Source organism: Orycteropus afer, unplaced genomic scaffold (assembly GCF_000298275.1).
Source record: "Orycteropus afer afer isolate SDZICR_OR568_19922 unplaced genomic scaffold, OryAfe1.0 scaffold00021, whole genome shotgun sequence".
Taxonomy (NCBI): Eukaryota; Metazoa; Chordata; class Mammalia; order Tubulidentata; family Orycteropodidae; genus Orycteropus; species Orycteropus afer.
Window position 1 is genome coordinate 11,323,783 of NW_006921608.1, and position 15,322 is coordinate 11,339,104.

A 15,322-nucleotide genomic window follows, 5' to 3' on the forward strand; every position below is an offset into this window, starting at 1 on the left:
AGATTGGGACTCTCATACACTGCTGGTGGGACTGTAAAATGGTACAACCATTGTGGATGGTTGTATGGCGATTCCTTTAAAAGTTGGAACTAGAAATACTATTTGACCCAGCTATTTCATTACTAGATATATACCCTAAAGAAGTGACAGCCATGACAAGAACAGACATATGCATACCCATGTTCATTGCAGCATTATTTACGATAGCCAAAAGATGGAAACAACCTAGGTGTCCATCAACTGAGGAATGGATATCCAAACTATGGTACATACACACAATGGAATAACATGCAACCCTAAAGAATAATGTAGAATCTGCAAAACACCACATAACATGGATGAACCTGGAGGACATTATGCTGAGTGAAATAACTCAATCACAAAAGGACAAATATGGTATTAGTCCGTTATTGTAATAGTCAAGGAAACGTTTATCTATGGAAGACCATTTTCTTTGTTGGTTACCAGGGGTGGGAGGGTAGGGTAGGGAATACTGTTAGATAGATAAAGATAAGTTTTTATTTGGGTGCAGAAAAGGGCAATGTACCAAATGTGAGTGATCAATAAAGTGACATTGAGGAAGAGAAAGACATAGAGAGGTACATGGGAAGTACAGACAACAAAGATGAACCCTTTTTTGCATATAGTACGGTGTGGTCAGTGAAGGCAAACATGGGTATATGGGTGGATAGATGGGTGAACAGGCTGAAATATTAGGTATGTATATGAAGTTGAGAGTGCACCCAAGAACATGTATAGGGTTGGCAGAAAGTGGTCTAATAACTTTATGTGTATGATCTGAATTCCCAGGTGTATAATGGGGCTGACAATGGGCAAGGTTGTAGTCACTCCTTGGTCAAAGCCAGCTACCCTGAGGGACCAAGTAGTTGAACCTGCAGGCTCAGGACCATAGTCACAGAGGACATCAAGCTCAATTGGCATAACATACTATACAAAACATCGTTCTACCTCCTACTGTGGCAAGTAGTGACTGAGATCTTAAAAACCTGCAAGCTGCCATCTAGATGCAATGATGGGTCTCTCCTCGTCCAGAGCCAAGAAGAATGAAGAAAACCAAAATTTCATGGAAACAACTAGTCCTAGCGACTGGTACACCATCCTATCTGCAGCCTATACAACTATGAGACCAGAAGAAATAGATGGTGCTCGTCTACTACTGTCAACCACTTGGAAGGGGATCTAGGTAGGAGATCCTTGATAGAGAGGGAGAACAATGTGGAACAAAACTCAAAATCATTTTGGGGGGAAAAAAAGTGGGGAACAGGTTTGCTGGCCCGAGGGAGCCTGGTGGAACCACTGAGAGTATGGCCCCTAACTGCCCTGCAAGTCTGGGATTGAACGCACACCTGTGGCTTCCAGCCAAACAATAGACAGGCATATCAGTTGAGTATTTACCTGAGGTAGATACACTCCTTGGAGAGAATAAGCATGAGAGGAAGAAGGGCTGCTCAGGCACAGGAAGACAGCTAAGGGGATAGGAGTGCATGGGGTCATGGACACAGGGAAGAGGTAACTGTCAGAAGGAAGTAGGAGGGGAGCTGTTGCATTGTGGTAAATTGTGGTCAATGTCATGAAACAAAGTGTATGTGAACTGCTGTATGGAAAGTGTATTTGCGCTGTAAATTTTCACCCAAATCACAATTTAAAAAAAAAAAATTTAATGGTTGAAAATAAATTAGTATTTTATGAAATGTAAAAATTATATGAAATTTAACTGTCCATGTCCATGAATAAACCTTTACTGGCGCCAAGCCTTGTTCATTTGTTCATTTGTTGTCTATGGCTGCTTTGTGCTATGGTGGCAGAATGAGTAGTTACCACAGAGACCTTGGGGCCCACAAACCTAAAATATTTACTATTTGGCCCTTTACAGAAAAAAGTTTGCCAACTTCCTCTCTAGTCCAGCTGCTTGACAGATGAGGAAATGGAAGCTCAATGGAGTGAACTGAATTGGCCAAGATCCTGTTTCATAAAGACAAGGCATAGTTTGTAGACAAGGCACAGATATAAATGGTCATTTCAAAGGACAAAAACAATTAACAATAAACAAAATATTAAGGAGGCAAAAGTAATTTCTTCCTCAAATGGCAAAGGGTAATGTGCTATAGAAGAGGTAAGGGCAGAGTAATTATGGAACCCTTGGAGCACCTGCATTCATTTGTATGGATGGACTGGTATTTTCTTAATCTGGAATCAAATTACAATGGATTGTTGAAGAGGATTTGGGAAGTGGGCAGATTACATCAGAAATGGCTTGAGATTTTTCATACTCATAAGACTCCAGAAAACATCCAAACAAGCTGAAGGAAATGAAGGTGGACATTAGAAATGCTGTAGTGGGTCCTTTCAAAAGCTTAGGAGATCTAGAAGGGGTAAAACAATGCTACTTCTGGGGAGAGGTGCCTGGTACAGATTAGGACCTTCAGTCTGATGGAGGTCTATTGTTAGAAAATTCTAGAGCCATGTGTGACAGTTAGCATAGCCAGCATTGTTCTAAGAGCTGTCCCTTCCTAATGACAGGGTTGGCAGGATGTTAAACGGGAACAAAATGTGTGCTGAGTTGGCCACCCATCAGTATTAGAGGTTTAGACAAAGTTCCATGTGGTAGATAGAGCTTTCATCCCCCAACTTGTATAAGGAAGAGTATCTTTGCCTGGCAAATGACTGATGGTGTGCAGTAAGTATTTCAAGCACAAGCATAAATAGGGGAGAATTGGGACGGTCCCAGGATCCAAACGGTTGGTGTGTCTTAGTTCCCTAGTGCTGCTATAGCAGAAATACCACAAGTGAATGGCTTTAACAAATAGGAATTTACACCTTTACAGTTTAGGAAGCTGGAAGTCGGAACTCAGAGTGCTGGCTCTAGGGGCTAGGTGAAGGCCCCTCAACCTTGGACTTCAGCTCTGCCTCTTGTTCCAGGCCCAACGGAGCTGGAGGCATCGCCTAACTCATGCAGCTGCTGGCTGTTAAGACTGACGAACTCAAGGTCAGCAAGTAAAATGGAACAATCCCATGACAGCAGGCAACATGGCAGGCCACTGGTTCAAGTCCAGGAATTGGAGAAGACTTGGCCAAATGTAGGAACTAAATGTGCCAAAAAGCTAGAGATCTTTCTCAAAGCTTCTCCATATGTACTAGAATCAGGCCACACCAGAAGGTAATTCTTCTTCAACTACTTAGCTGCTCACAGCACATGCCATCATGGAAGTGATTGCAGTCTCATCACAGGGAATAACTACATCCAGCTGCCAAGCCACTAGAAAACATGGCCCAGCCAAATTGGCACACCATCTTAACTACCACAGTTAGCTTTTAACTAGGTATCAAATATTATTCCTGGAGATGGTATTAAGCCATTAAACTATAAAATTAAACTTGCTGAAGAGATAGGATTTACCCTGGATATTCAGATTATTGACAACATACAATAGATTTATCACTGGGTCAGTGAAAGTCCAAATTTAAGTACCCTCTACATTTAACTCGGTGAGTAACAGTGTGAGCTCAGGAGTTGGACTTCTTGGGTATGCTTTAAATGTCTACCACTTGAATACCATGTAACCATGGGAAAACCACTGAACTTTTTTTTTTCTTCAAATTTTTATTGTGATTTAGGTGAAAGTTTACAGAGCAAATTCTCTTTCCATGCAGCAACTCACATACACTTTGTCTCATGACATTGACTACAATTTACCACAATGCAACAGCTCCCTTCCCACTTCTTCCCCATAGTTACCTCTTCCCTGTGGCCTTCCCTCCCATGCACTCCTGCCCCCTGAGCTGTCTCCCTGTGCATACACAACCCTTCTATTCTCCCATGACTGATCTCTCCAAGGAGTATATCTACCTATTGTAAATGCCTGTCTTTTGTTTGGCTGGAAGCCATAGGAGTGGGTTCAATTCCAGACCTAAAGGGCAACTAGGGGCCATTGTCTCAGTGGTTCCATCAGGCTCTATCAGACCAGCACACCTGGTCTTTTTTTTTTTTTTAATAATTTTGAGTTTTGTTTCACATTGTTCTCCCACTCTATCCAGGATCTCCCACGAGATTCCCCTCTAAGTGTTGACAGTGGTAACCGGGCACCATCTAGTTCTTCTGGTTCCATAGTCATATAGGCTGGGGATCACATGATGTACTAGTCGCTTGAACTAATTGTTTCCTTGTGTCTTTGGTTTTTTTTCATTCTTATTTGCTCTGGATGAGGAGAGACCCATTGTTGCCTGTAGATGGCCACTTGCAAGCTTTTAAGATCCCAGTTGCTACTTGCCAAAGTATGATGAAAACTACTGAATTTCTAATGCCTCATTGTCCCCTTTTGTAATTTTAAAAAAATAAAATAAAGAAGAACGATAATAATAGTACCTACCTTGAAGACTAGGAGCCCTAGTGGCACAGTGGTTAAGCACACAGCTGCTAACTAGAAGGTCAGAGGTTTGAATCCATCAGCCAGTCTATGGGAGAAAGATGTGGTAATCTACTTCTATAAGTATTGCAGCCTTGGAAACCCCATGAGACAGTTTTACCGTGCCCTATAGTGTGGCTAGGGTGCTCTGGTAGCATAGTGGCTAAGGCACTTGACTGCTAACCAGAAGGCTGGCGGTTCAAACCCACCAGCCACTCCTCAGAAGGAAGATGGGGCAATCTACTTCCATAGTGATACTGCCTCGGGAACCCAAGGAGGGGTCACTATGAGTCAGGTGTGACTCGACAGTACATAGCAACAACAACAACAACAAAAGTGTGGCTATGAGTCAGAATCAAGTTGACGGCAATGGGTTTTGGTTCGACCTTGTAGATTGCTGTAGGCATTTAAACGATATTATGGATATAGAGTGCTTGGAAGATGCTGAGCATTAGTAAGGAAACATTAAATGTCCCCTGCTAGCTGTTGGCTGCATTGCAAACGGAAAGCATGCGTTTGGCTGCAGATAGCTCCAGGTTGGAGCTCACCAGCTTCCTCACTGAGTCACACTTTCAAATCGTGAGCAAATTGCTTCATCTATTTGAGCTTCAGTTTTCTGTAAAAGAGTGATGGGGATTAAATGAGATAATGTACTTAAAGGGCTTAGGAGAGTTTCTGACAATAGCTATTTCATTATTGTTGTTGTTGTAATTTGGTCTCCTAATATCCAGAAGACTGGCCGAAACACAATAAGCCTAATATATGATACATACTTGGTACATGGACGATAAAGAAATTTCACATGAATGGTTTGGCAAAATGGTGGTAAAATGGGTTTGGATTGTTATGAAATTCTCTGGTAAATTAGAGAAACAAGATGCAGGGTGGAGAAATGGTCCTGGTGGGCATTGCACTCCTGCCCAGGGACCTTCTCCTACACCAAAACCTCTATGCTGAGCCCAGAAGGCAATGTGTGCTCTTACTCATTTGATTACTGACTTCAGAATCACTGAAGTTCTTGCTTCTTGTTTTCCCACTTCTTTTTCTGCCAGATTCTGTTATTCTTGTTTCCTGTCAGGCTTCTAGACATTTGGGGTGTGAGGATACTATTCCACCTCATGTTCCAGATGAAATGTAAACTTGTGTCTCATCATCTTTATCAGCAATAAGGTAGAAACAATGGCCTCCAAGGAGGAAAGGGCTCTTTAATATCTGGCCCAATGTTTCTTCTTAGTTTGTGGAGCTGGACTCCATTCCCTACCTTGAACTGATTTGTTTGCTTATCTGATATTGCCCAGATTAAATTTTCTAGCTTCCAGGGTGATGGGGTTTGACAAACCTGCTTTCCCTATTACTGCCTTTCACTTTTGCTGACTAAACCCACAATGAACAGAAGGGTGTCTATCTGCTGAGATCAAGGAACTACAAGAACATGTGCTGTAGACAGCAGCGATATATCACATAGTATAAATTGTGATAAGGCTGAGGTGTGGCTTTTGCTAGGTTTTTTTTTTTTTTTTTTTCCCCTAAAAAGAAATGAGGACCTCTTCTCCCTAATAGACCAGGTTGCTTCCTTTTACTTTCCCATATGGCCAAACTATTAGGGTGGGCCACTAGGGAATAAATGCCTAGTTAGTTGCCTCCATAAAATAAATGTCTAGTTATATGTCTCCAAATAACTTAAGAACATTCATAGGTTTATTCCTATGAGCCTATCTATGGAGTCCTTGGGGATCACTTCAGCCAAGTACTTTATTTTACTGATCAGGAAATCAAGAAGAAAGGTGACATGACCGTGGTCACACACTTTGGCTCTGGCTGAGCCAAGAGAGGCACCAAGAGATGACTCTGAGACTATTACCTTGTAGCCTTTGTTGACTGGTTGTCCTCCATGCTGTTAGCTGGAGTGGACTCTCCTCAGCGTTTTTGCTTTTTGTTCTATGCAGCCAATACTTACTTGGGGTAAGCCCAATATGTCTTCTTAACCTTGAACCCTGGCTAATGCTTGGTCTTCTCTGTGCATATCATCCTCTGTAGACTTAACAATTTCCCCCGGTGGTTTATGATCAAGACAGATGCTTATTTGGGATGAAAATAGGGCTGCCTGAACCTGATTGGTGGAAGGTTTTGTGGGGTGTAGGATGAAGTCCCTGTGCCTACCCTCTGTTTGGGTAAGGACCGGAACTGAGTCCCAGCAGGAAGGCTGACTCAGCTAGATCAGGTACCAAGCAGGTCTTAGGTCTGGGAACCCACCTACTATCTCCCCTGTCCAGGAGCCTGTGTCCTGCAAGCTCAGTCTAAGGAGTGCCTGGATATCTTTTGCCCATGGTCGTTGTAGGTTGAGTCAAGTGAATATCAGGATTGTATCTCTGAGGAAACAATGATATTAGGCTCCAATGGTTTATACAAAGTGAGTTGCCAAAGCCAGGAGCCCTGAGAGGAATTTGGGGAGCTAAGGTGCAAAAAGATGTCAGAAAACCGGACAAGGGCAGGAGAACATTCATGTGAGCAGGACTGTTTTGCTTATGGCCAAAGCAATATGGATATCTCACTTCACCTTCACAACAATTCTTTGAGGTAGATGTTTTTCTCCTCATTTTGAAGACCAGGAAACTGAGACTTGGAGAAGTTGAGTAGTTAGCCCAAAGTCACAAAGGTAGTGTCAGAGCCAAGTCTGGAACCCAAGTCTTCTGACCTCAAAATTTGTGTTCTGTCCAGGTCACCATGCTGCCTTTTAGAAAAGTCCATCTACACTCATCAGAGAATGCTGATGTCATGTATGCTGTGCCGCTCCATACTCATATAATCAGACATGCACTCCTAGGACTGTCACTGTTCAAGAGGGGTCACTGAACATCATCCAACACTACTAAACACAGTGCTTTCCTTTGCACAGTACTTCTCAAATGGTACCTTGATGGGACTTAAGTTGGGACAGAAGGAAGAAGGGCAGCAGTGACCAGTTATCTCTTCCTAGCTCCCAATCCTTCCCACCATCCCTCGACCAAATTTACTACATTTTAAAAATGTTATTGTGGTTGCAGCCAAACACCCTATTTCCAAAACATTTTCATCATCTCAAACTTTTCCAGTACTTCTTAAGTAAACTCCCCACCTCCCTCACTGCAGTCCTGATTACCACTAATAATCTTGTCTCTGCATGTTTCTATTCTAGATATTTCATATTACTGGAACCCTATAACATTTAATGCTTTTGTGTCTGACTTACTTCATTCATTGTAATGTTTTCAAGGTTCATCCATGTTGTAGCACATATCAGGACTGCATTTCTCTTGATGGTTGAATAATATTCCATTATATGTACATAAGGGGCCCTGCCGGCTCGGTGTGTAAGCTCTCAGCTGCAAACCAAAAGTTTGGTGGTTTGAACTCATGTGCTGTAGGAGAGAGATGTGGCAGTCCACTTCCCTAAAGATTGCAGCCTTGGAAACCCTGTGAGGAAATACTACTCTGTCTTATAGGGTCACTATGAGCTGGAATTGACTCTACTGCTAGGGTTTGGGTCTTTTTTTTTTTTTTTTTTTTTTGGTATACAGTTGGCCCTCCATACCCCCAGGTTCCACATTAGTGGATTCAACCAACTACAGATTGAAAATATCAGGGGGAGATGGACAATTAAGTGGTCAAAGCAATCCCTCAAATGTTAAAGGGCTGTCATTGATATTATATTAGGTAGTATCTGATAGCATAGTGCCTAAGGCACTTGACTGCTAACCAGAGGCTGGCAGTTCAAACCCACCAGCCATTCCTCAGAAGGAGGGTTGGGTGATCTACTTCCACAGTGATACCACCTTGGAACCCCAAGGAGGGGTCACTGTGAGTTGGGTCCAACTTGACAGCACATAACAAGAAAAACAACATAAATAACCTAGAGATGATATAAAGTATACATGAGGATATGCATAGGTTATGCCATTTTATGTAAGGGACTTGAGCATCTGTGGATTTTTGTATCCACTGGAGTCCTGGAACCAATCCCTCGCTAATACCAAAGGAGGACTGTATGTGTGTAGCTGCTCCATTTTTATGGTTTGGGATTCTTCTGTGTTTGAAAAGGGTTTAGATAACTTCGGTTCTTTAAGGTGGTCTAGTCTCTGGTTCAATACCCTGTGTGAGAGAGAATTCACAAATGAGATTGACTGCAGGGTCCTCTGATCTAGGCAGGTGAAGATGTCTGGTTAATGCCTATAATATTGTCCTATTGGTTGAAAAGCACTGCAACACCAACAAAAGTGTGATGAGCCTAGCCTAACACGAAAACAGAAGTTAACACTGTCTGAGCACTTCCTCAGGAGCATTAATAACTCAAGAATACATAAATTAGGCTGTATACCAATAAACCAATTTTGGCTGTCCACACCTCCTGCCAGAGCAGCAGACAGACGCATGTGCTCATTATGGCACTATTCACACTAGCCACAAGGTGAAAAAACAACCAAAACGTCCATCAGCTGATGAATGGACGAGGAAAGCGTGCTGTATACATACTCAGCCATAAAGAGGGATGAGGTCCAGATGCATGATGTCATCACATGGATGGAGGCAAAAGACATTATGCTGAGTGAAATGAGTCATTCACAAAAGGGCAAATACTGTATGTTGTCAGTTATATGAGAAAAGCAAATAGATAGATATACAAAATAACTAGAGGTTGCCAATGGGTGGAAGGAGGAGCCCTGGTGGCACAGTGGTTAAAGCCCTTAGTTGCTAACTAAAAGGTCAGCAATTTGAATCCACCAGCCACTCTGTAGGAGAAAGATATGGCAGTCCGCTTCTGTAAGCATTAATAAATAAATAAACTCGCTGCCATCAAGTTGGATCCAAGTGGCTGGTGAGTTTGAACCCCCAGCCTTCTGGTTAGCAATCAAATGCTTTAGGTACTACACCACCAGAGCTCCTGCGGACAGCTCTACTCTGTCCCACAGGGTCACTATGAAACCCATTCAGCTGACGGCAATGGTTTTTTGGTTTAGGGGCAGGAGGGAGAGGGAAAGAGAGCGCTTTTGCTTAAAGTACATTGAAGGTATATTAATAGTAGTGGGATAATTTGGAAAAAGAGAGCAAAAATTGTTGTAAAACTTGAAGAATGTAATCAGTAACACTAAAGCGTACATGTAGAAGAAACTCTTTTTATGTTCCTGTGTGCCTAAGACATTTGACTGCTAACCAGAAGGCTGGTGGTTCAAACTTACCAGCCAGTCCTTGGAAGGAAGCTTGGGGAATTTACTTCCACAGCGATACCGCCTCAGAAACCCAAGGAGGGATTGCTGTGAGTCGGGACTAACTCGATGGCAGTGAGTTTGGTTTCGTTTGCTTTGGTGCTTATTTCGCTGTAATAATTTTTAGGAATACAGAGGTTAAAAAATAGTTAAACCAATTAGAACCATCATACATCTGGTCTAGCAATCTGACTTTCACAGAGGTCCCCGTAGGCACTGTTGTGGGAGGAACAGGACAATCTCTTTGATGCTACCCTCAAATGAGCAATTAAGGACATCTCAACTCACAGCTCCTGATTTGCCAGGAGCTTAACTTATTTAAATGTTTTTGTAGTGATGTTATTTATGTTTTTGGCTGTCATCACCTCCTGCCATAACAAGTTCAATAAGTTACCACTAGTTGTACACTTACTTTGACCTGTTCTATATTTACCTCTCACACTTTCCAGGGGATAGTCCCTAGGTGTTTTGTGTTGCTGAACAAGCTCAACCTGATGGGGCTGAAACACCAGTTGAACAAATAATTCTTGAATCAACAATTCTGACAAATGGTGCCTTTACAAATGAACATTGGCTCAGGCTTTTACTCAATTACAATCCTTCCTGAGGGAGTTATCACCAATGGTCCCAAATCTTGGAGATGCTGGGTAGCTTTTCTCTTCCTCAGGAAGGACTTCCCAGGCAACTGTCCAATTCCTGCCCTTTCTGAGTGGGGAGTAGGGGTTGTTGGTTGGTTCCCTTCTGCTGCCGCTATTCCTTCATATATTCTCATCTGTATCACCCCAGCCATTGCTGGGTACATACAGAGAAATGTAAACAGTCTATTATCAGGGTTCTGAGGCCAGGAAAGTTCATTCTGATCATCTCTGCTCAAATTTTCAGGAAAATTCCAGGACTTCTTTGATGCCTTGAAATATTACTGGGTGGTCAAACAATTAACACGTCCAGCTAGTAACTGAAAGGTTAGAGGTTCGAGTCCACACAAAGACACCTTGGAAGAAAGATTTGGTGATCTACTTCCAAAATATCCTATGAAGGAGACCCCCAACACTATGGCCCTGGGATACAATCTGGGCCTGGAATAAACTCACTCCCAGGGGCTGGCTCTCAGTCCAATAGTAAACAAGATGTACATGCAGACCACTCAGCCCAGGGTGACACACTTACATACTCTATGGAAATGCATCCCTTGGAGCAATCACCATGGGGCACCAGAGGGGCAACATTTGCATGGAGGAAATGCAGGACACACAGGGATGCATAACTATGAGGGGCATGGAGTGGGGGGTGGGGAGGGCTACTAGACAGGGAGGGGAGGGGAGGGGACTGAGTTAGGGTTGGGGATGGTAAATGGGGAGTGAAACTAAATGTACACGAAATGTTGAATGTAAAACAAACTCTGCTCTGTAAGCTTGCACCTAAAGCACAATAAATTTAAAAAAAAAAAAAAAAAATCCTATGAAGGATAGGTCTACCCTGACACTCATGGGGTTACCATGAGTCAGAATCAACTTGATCGCACTGTGGGCTTTTGTTTGTTTCTGATGCCTTCTAGTATTATCTGCTAAACAGGCATTTGAAGGAGTAAGGGCATAGTTCTGTTTAAAGGAGTTCAGATAACTAAGACTATAACTCTTTAAACACCAGAAAGTTTTTAAAATTGTAACTATTTGCAACTTAAATTTCTCCATCCAGATCTACACTAGTTTGGGTTAAAATTGTAACTTCACAGGCTATAGCAAATAATGTATCTCTGTTCTGGTCTCATCTGCCAATACAGTAGCTGTGAAGATGAACTCATGAAGATGAGCTTCTTAGATTTCCCTCAGTAGGGAGCATGGTTGATTGACAGCTCCCACTGCTGCTCCTCTGGACCCACCATCATGTCTGCACCAAGACCATGTTTCACAGGGTCTGCTCCCAGACAATGACTGAGCACAGTGGGTTTCTACGGAACATGGAATGACTCAAATGGGAAATTTTGGCTCATTGACTCCCCACCCATCTGGCCAAAACTCTTTTAGAACAATGGGGCAGTTAAAGACTTTTCTTACTGATCCTCCTTCCTTTCCCTTCTCTTTTATGGAGATCAGACCTGCATCATCGTCTGAAGGCTTCCCCTATCTTCTCTGGCTCCTTCCCTTTTTAAAATAAATAAATCTCTCCAAATAAATCTCTTAAATATCTAATTCTGACTTGATACCTGCTTCTTGGAGGACCTGAACTAACTTCTAGATATTCCTCATTTAATGTCTGCCCCACTCCACCCCTAGCTCTTTCCAGGAAGTGTCACACATGTGTTCATGGACATGGGCTACATGGCTTCCACTATCTTCCTCCCTTTCTGCTTGAGTCCTGTCTTCCTATGGAAATTATATTGAATTCAATATCATTCCTATGTGAAAATTGGGTACAAACCAATATATGAAAGGATAATATTATAATAGACAGAGATAGGCATAGGACATGTACTTGGCAAACCCCAAAACCTACTGTCATTGAGTAAATTCTGACTCATAGTGACCCCCATTGGGTTTCCAAGGCTGTATGTATATCTTTACAGAAGTAGATTGCCTCATCTTCCTCCCACTGAGCAGTTGGTGGGTTTGAATCACCAGCTTTCTGATTAGTAGCCAAATGCCTTACCCACCACACCACCAGAGCTCCTTGTACTTGACAAAAGATACATAAATGGTCCATAAGCATTAAAATATTGAATCTTACTAATAAATCACTTAAGTAGAGAAATGTCTAATTATTTTCTTTCTTTCTTTTAATTTTTTTGTGATTTGGGTGAAAGTTTACAGAGCAAATTCATTTTCCATACTGCAGTTCATATACATTTTGTTTCATGACATTGACTTCAGTTCCCCACAATGTAACAACTCTCTTCCCACTTCCTCCCCATAGTTACCTCTTCCCTGTGTCCTTCTTTCCCATGTACTCCTGCACCCCTGAAAAAACACTGCCCTTATGTTTTCCCACGATCTCTCTAAGAAGTGTATCTACCTGATATAAATATTCACCCTATGTGCCTATCTATTGTTTGGCTGAAAGCCATGGAGTGAGTTCAATTCCAGACCTAAAGGGCAACTAGGGGCCATAGTCTTGGGGGTCTCACCAGGCTCTGTTGAGCTATTACTTTCATTTATCATACTTACAAAGATTATAAAAACAATAATCAATAGATGAGTGTCCATGTGCTAAGAGTAAGGAATAGAAATAAGTGCAATGTTTTTCTGGAGAGTAACTTACAATATGTATCAAAAGTCTGAAATGCATACCATTTAAATGCATGCCATTTAACTCAGGAAGTCTAGCTTTTGGACTTTGGTCTTGGGAGATAACAGTTATTCACAAGTATGTTTATTATAATTCTAAATAATCACAAAAAAGAAGAAGAAGAAAACAATATAAACATACAAAATGAGTGAACTGGTTAAAAAAAACTAAGATGTACCCACACTAGATGTATTGTTGTTGTTGTTACGTGCCATTGAGTTGGCCCTGAGTCATAGTGACCTCTCCTTGGGTTTCCGAGGCGGTATCACTACAGAAGTAGATTCCCCAATGTTCCTTCCAAGGAGTGGCTGGTGGGTTTGAACCACCAGCCTTCTGGTTAGCAGTCAAGTGCCTTAGGCACTACACTACCAGAGCTCCTACTAGATGTATTAGAGTAATACAATTCAGCCATTAAAAATGATAACACAGGAGATATTTAACAAAGTGAAAAGTTATGCATGATATAGTGTTCAGGGGATAAAGCAGATTGTAAAACACTATAATCCTACTTTTGTTATATGTAATTAAGGTAGACAATAGTTTGTTTTTACTGTTTATAGTGCTAGCTTTTTCACAGAGTGGTTGAAAATTTATACAAAGTCTTAAGAGCCTGGATTCAAATCCAGGCCATCTGGTCCCAGAACTCGTACTCCTAACCACTATATTACACTTTCTCATGATAACTCTGAACTACAGGAAAGAATGAGTACCTCTTGAACTATTTAAAGTGACTACTACAAGTGTGAAACTTCCAAAAGACTCACATTTTATCTTTAACAATTCAGGTACTTTTACATCCATTTCAAAATCCAATTATTTAGTAAGAAAAGTGACTCCCGCAAAATAATCAAGTAAAATTCATGCTCCAGAGTGACATGCCACATTTATTCGGAGGCACTGAGTATCTCCAGGGATACAGTATACCATAGGATAAGCATAGCTAAATCCAGTTTTCCAAACAGAAAGGTCAATTCTGGCTGGAGGAGTTAAGAAGATTCCGTGGACAAGGAGGTGCTGCACTTTCCCAGGGGGGCTACATTACTTTCCAATCTCCATTTAGTGGTTACTCAATTTTACTTATCTACATTTTCTTTGAAATAACTAATGCAAAGATATATTACCTTTACAATCAGAAAAAAAAAGATACTTCAAAAAATTCTTTTGCTTTCAAAATGTTACCTTTCAAGTTTCAAATGAAATGTTTAGGTAGCACACACACAAGTCTTTTCTTATTGGCTTGGCCTTCATTCTGTAGAGTTTATTTGATCATAAATTGAACTTGTTTGAATGAAGAAAACCAAAGACACATGAAAACAATTAGACCAATGGATTGGTACACCATGTGATCCTTAGCCTGTATGACTATGAGATCAGAAGAACTAGATGGTGCCCGGCTACCACTATCAAACTAGTTGGAAGGGGATCTATGTAGGAGATCCTGGATAGAGTGGGAGAACAATGTGGAACAAAACTCAAAATCATTAGTAAAAAAAAAGGAGGGGGACCAAGTTTGCTGGTCTGATAGAGTCTGGTAGAACCCTGAGACTATGGCCCCTAGTTGCCTGTCAGGTCTGGAATTGAACCCACTCCTGTGGTTTCAAGCCAAACGAAAGACAGGCATATGAGCTGAACATTTACATTAGGTAGATATACCCTCCTTGGAGAGATCAATCATGGGAGAATAGAAGGGCTGTGTATGCACAGGGAGACAGCTCAGGGGGCGGGAGTGCATGGGAGGAAAGGACACAGGGAAGAGGTAACTATGGGGAGGAAGCAGGAAGAGAGCCATTGAATTGTGGGAAATTGTAGTCAATGTCGTGAGACAAAGTATGTGTGAACTGCTGTATGGAAAATGAAGTTGCTCTATAAACTGTCACCCAAATCACAATAACAATTTTTTAAAAAAGAACTTGTCGCACGCCAGGGTTTGACATGGATAAGTACAGAGAACTGAACTTTCTTTTACTACTTTTGGAGCAGCAGCTTCTTTATCCCAATTTTTTTTACTTGTGAAGACACATGGTTTCCCACAGGAAATCAAACAGCTTCCGAGGTACTAGATGATATATTGCACTGGACAGATCTGCTGCAAAAGACCTCTTCAATGTGCTGAAGAGCAATGATGTCTCTGAAGACTAAGGTGCATCTACCCCAAACTAGTATTGTGTCAAAAACTGAGAAGAAAGTGGGAGATTAAATCAATTGTCACCACTTATGGTGCGCACAGTCTGGACATTGCTCTTATCATTTTCGAAAAGGTGCTTTAAAAAAAAGCTTGGTTACCACTGCCATCCACTTGGAAGGGATGTAGGAGATCCTACATAAAGAGGGAGAACAAAGTGGTACAAAACTCAAAATTGTTTGGAGGCAAAAAAA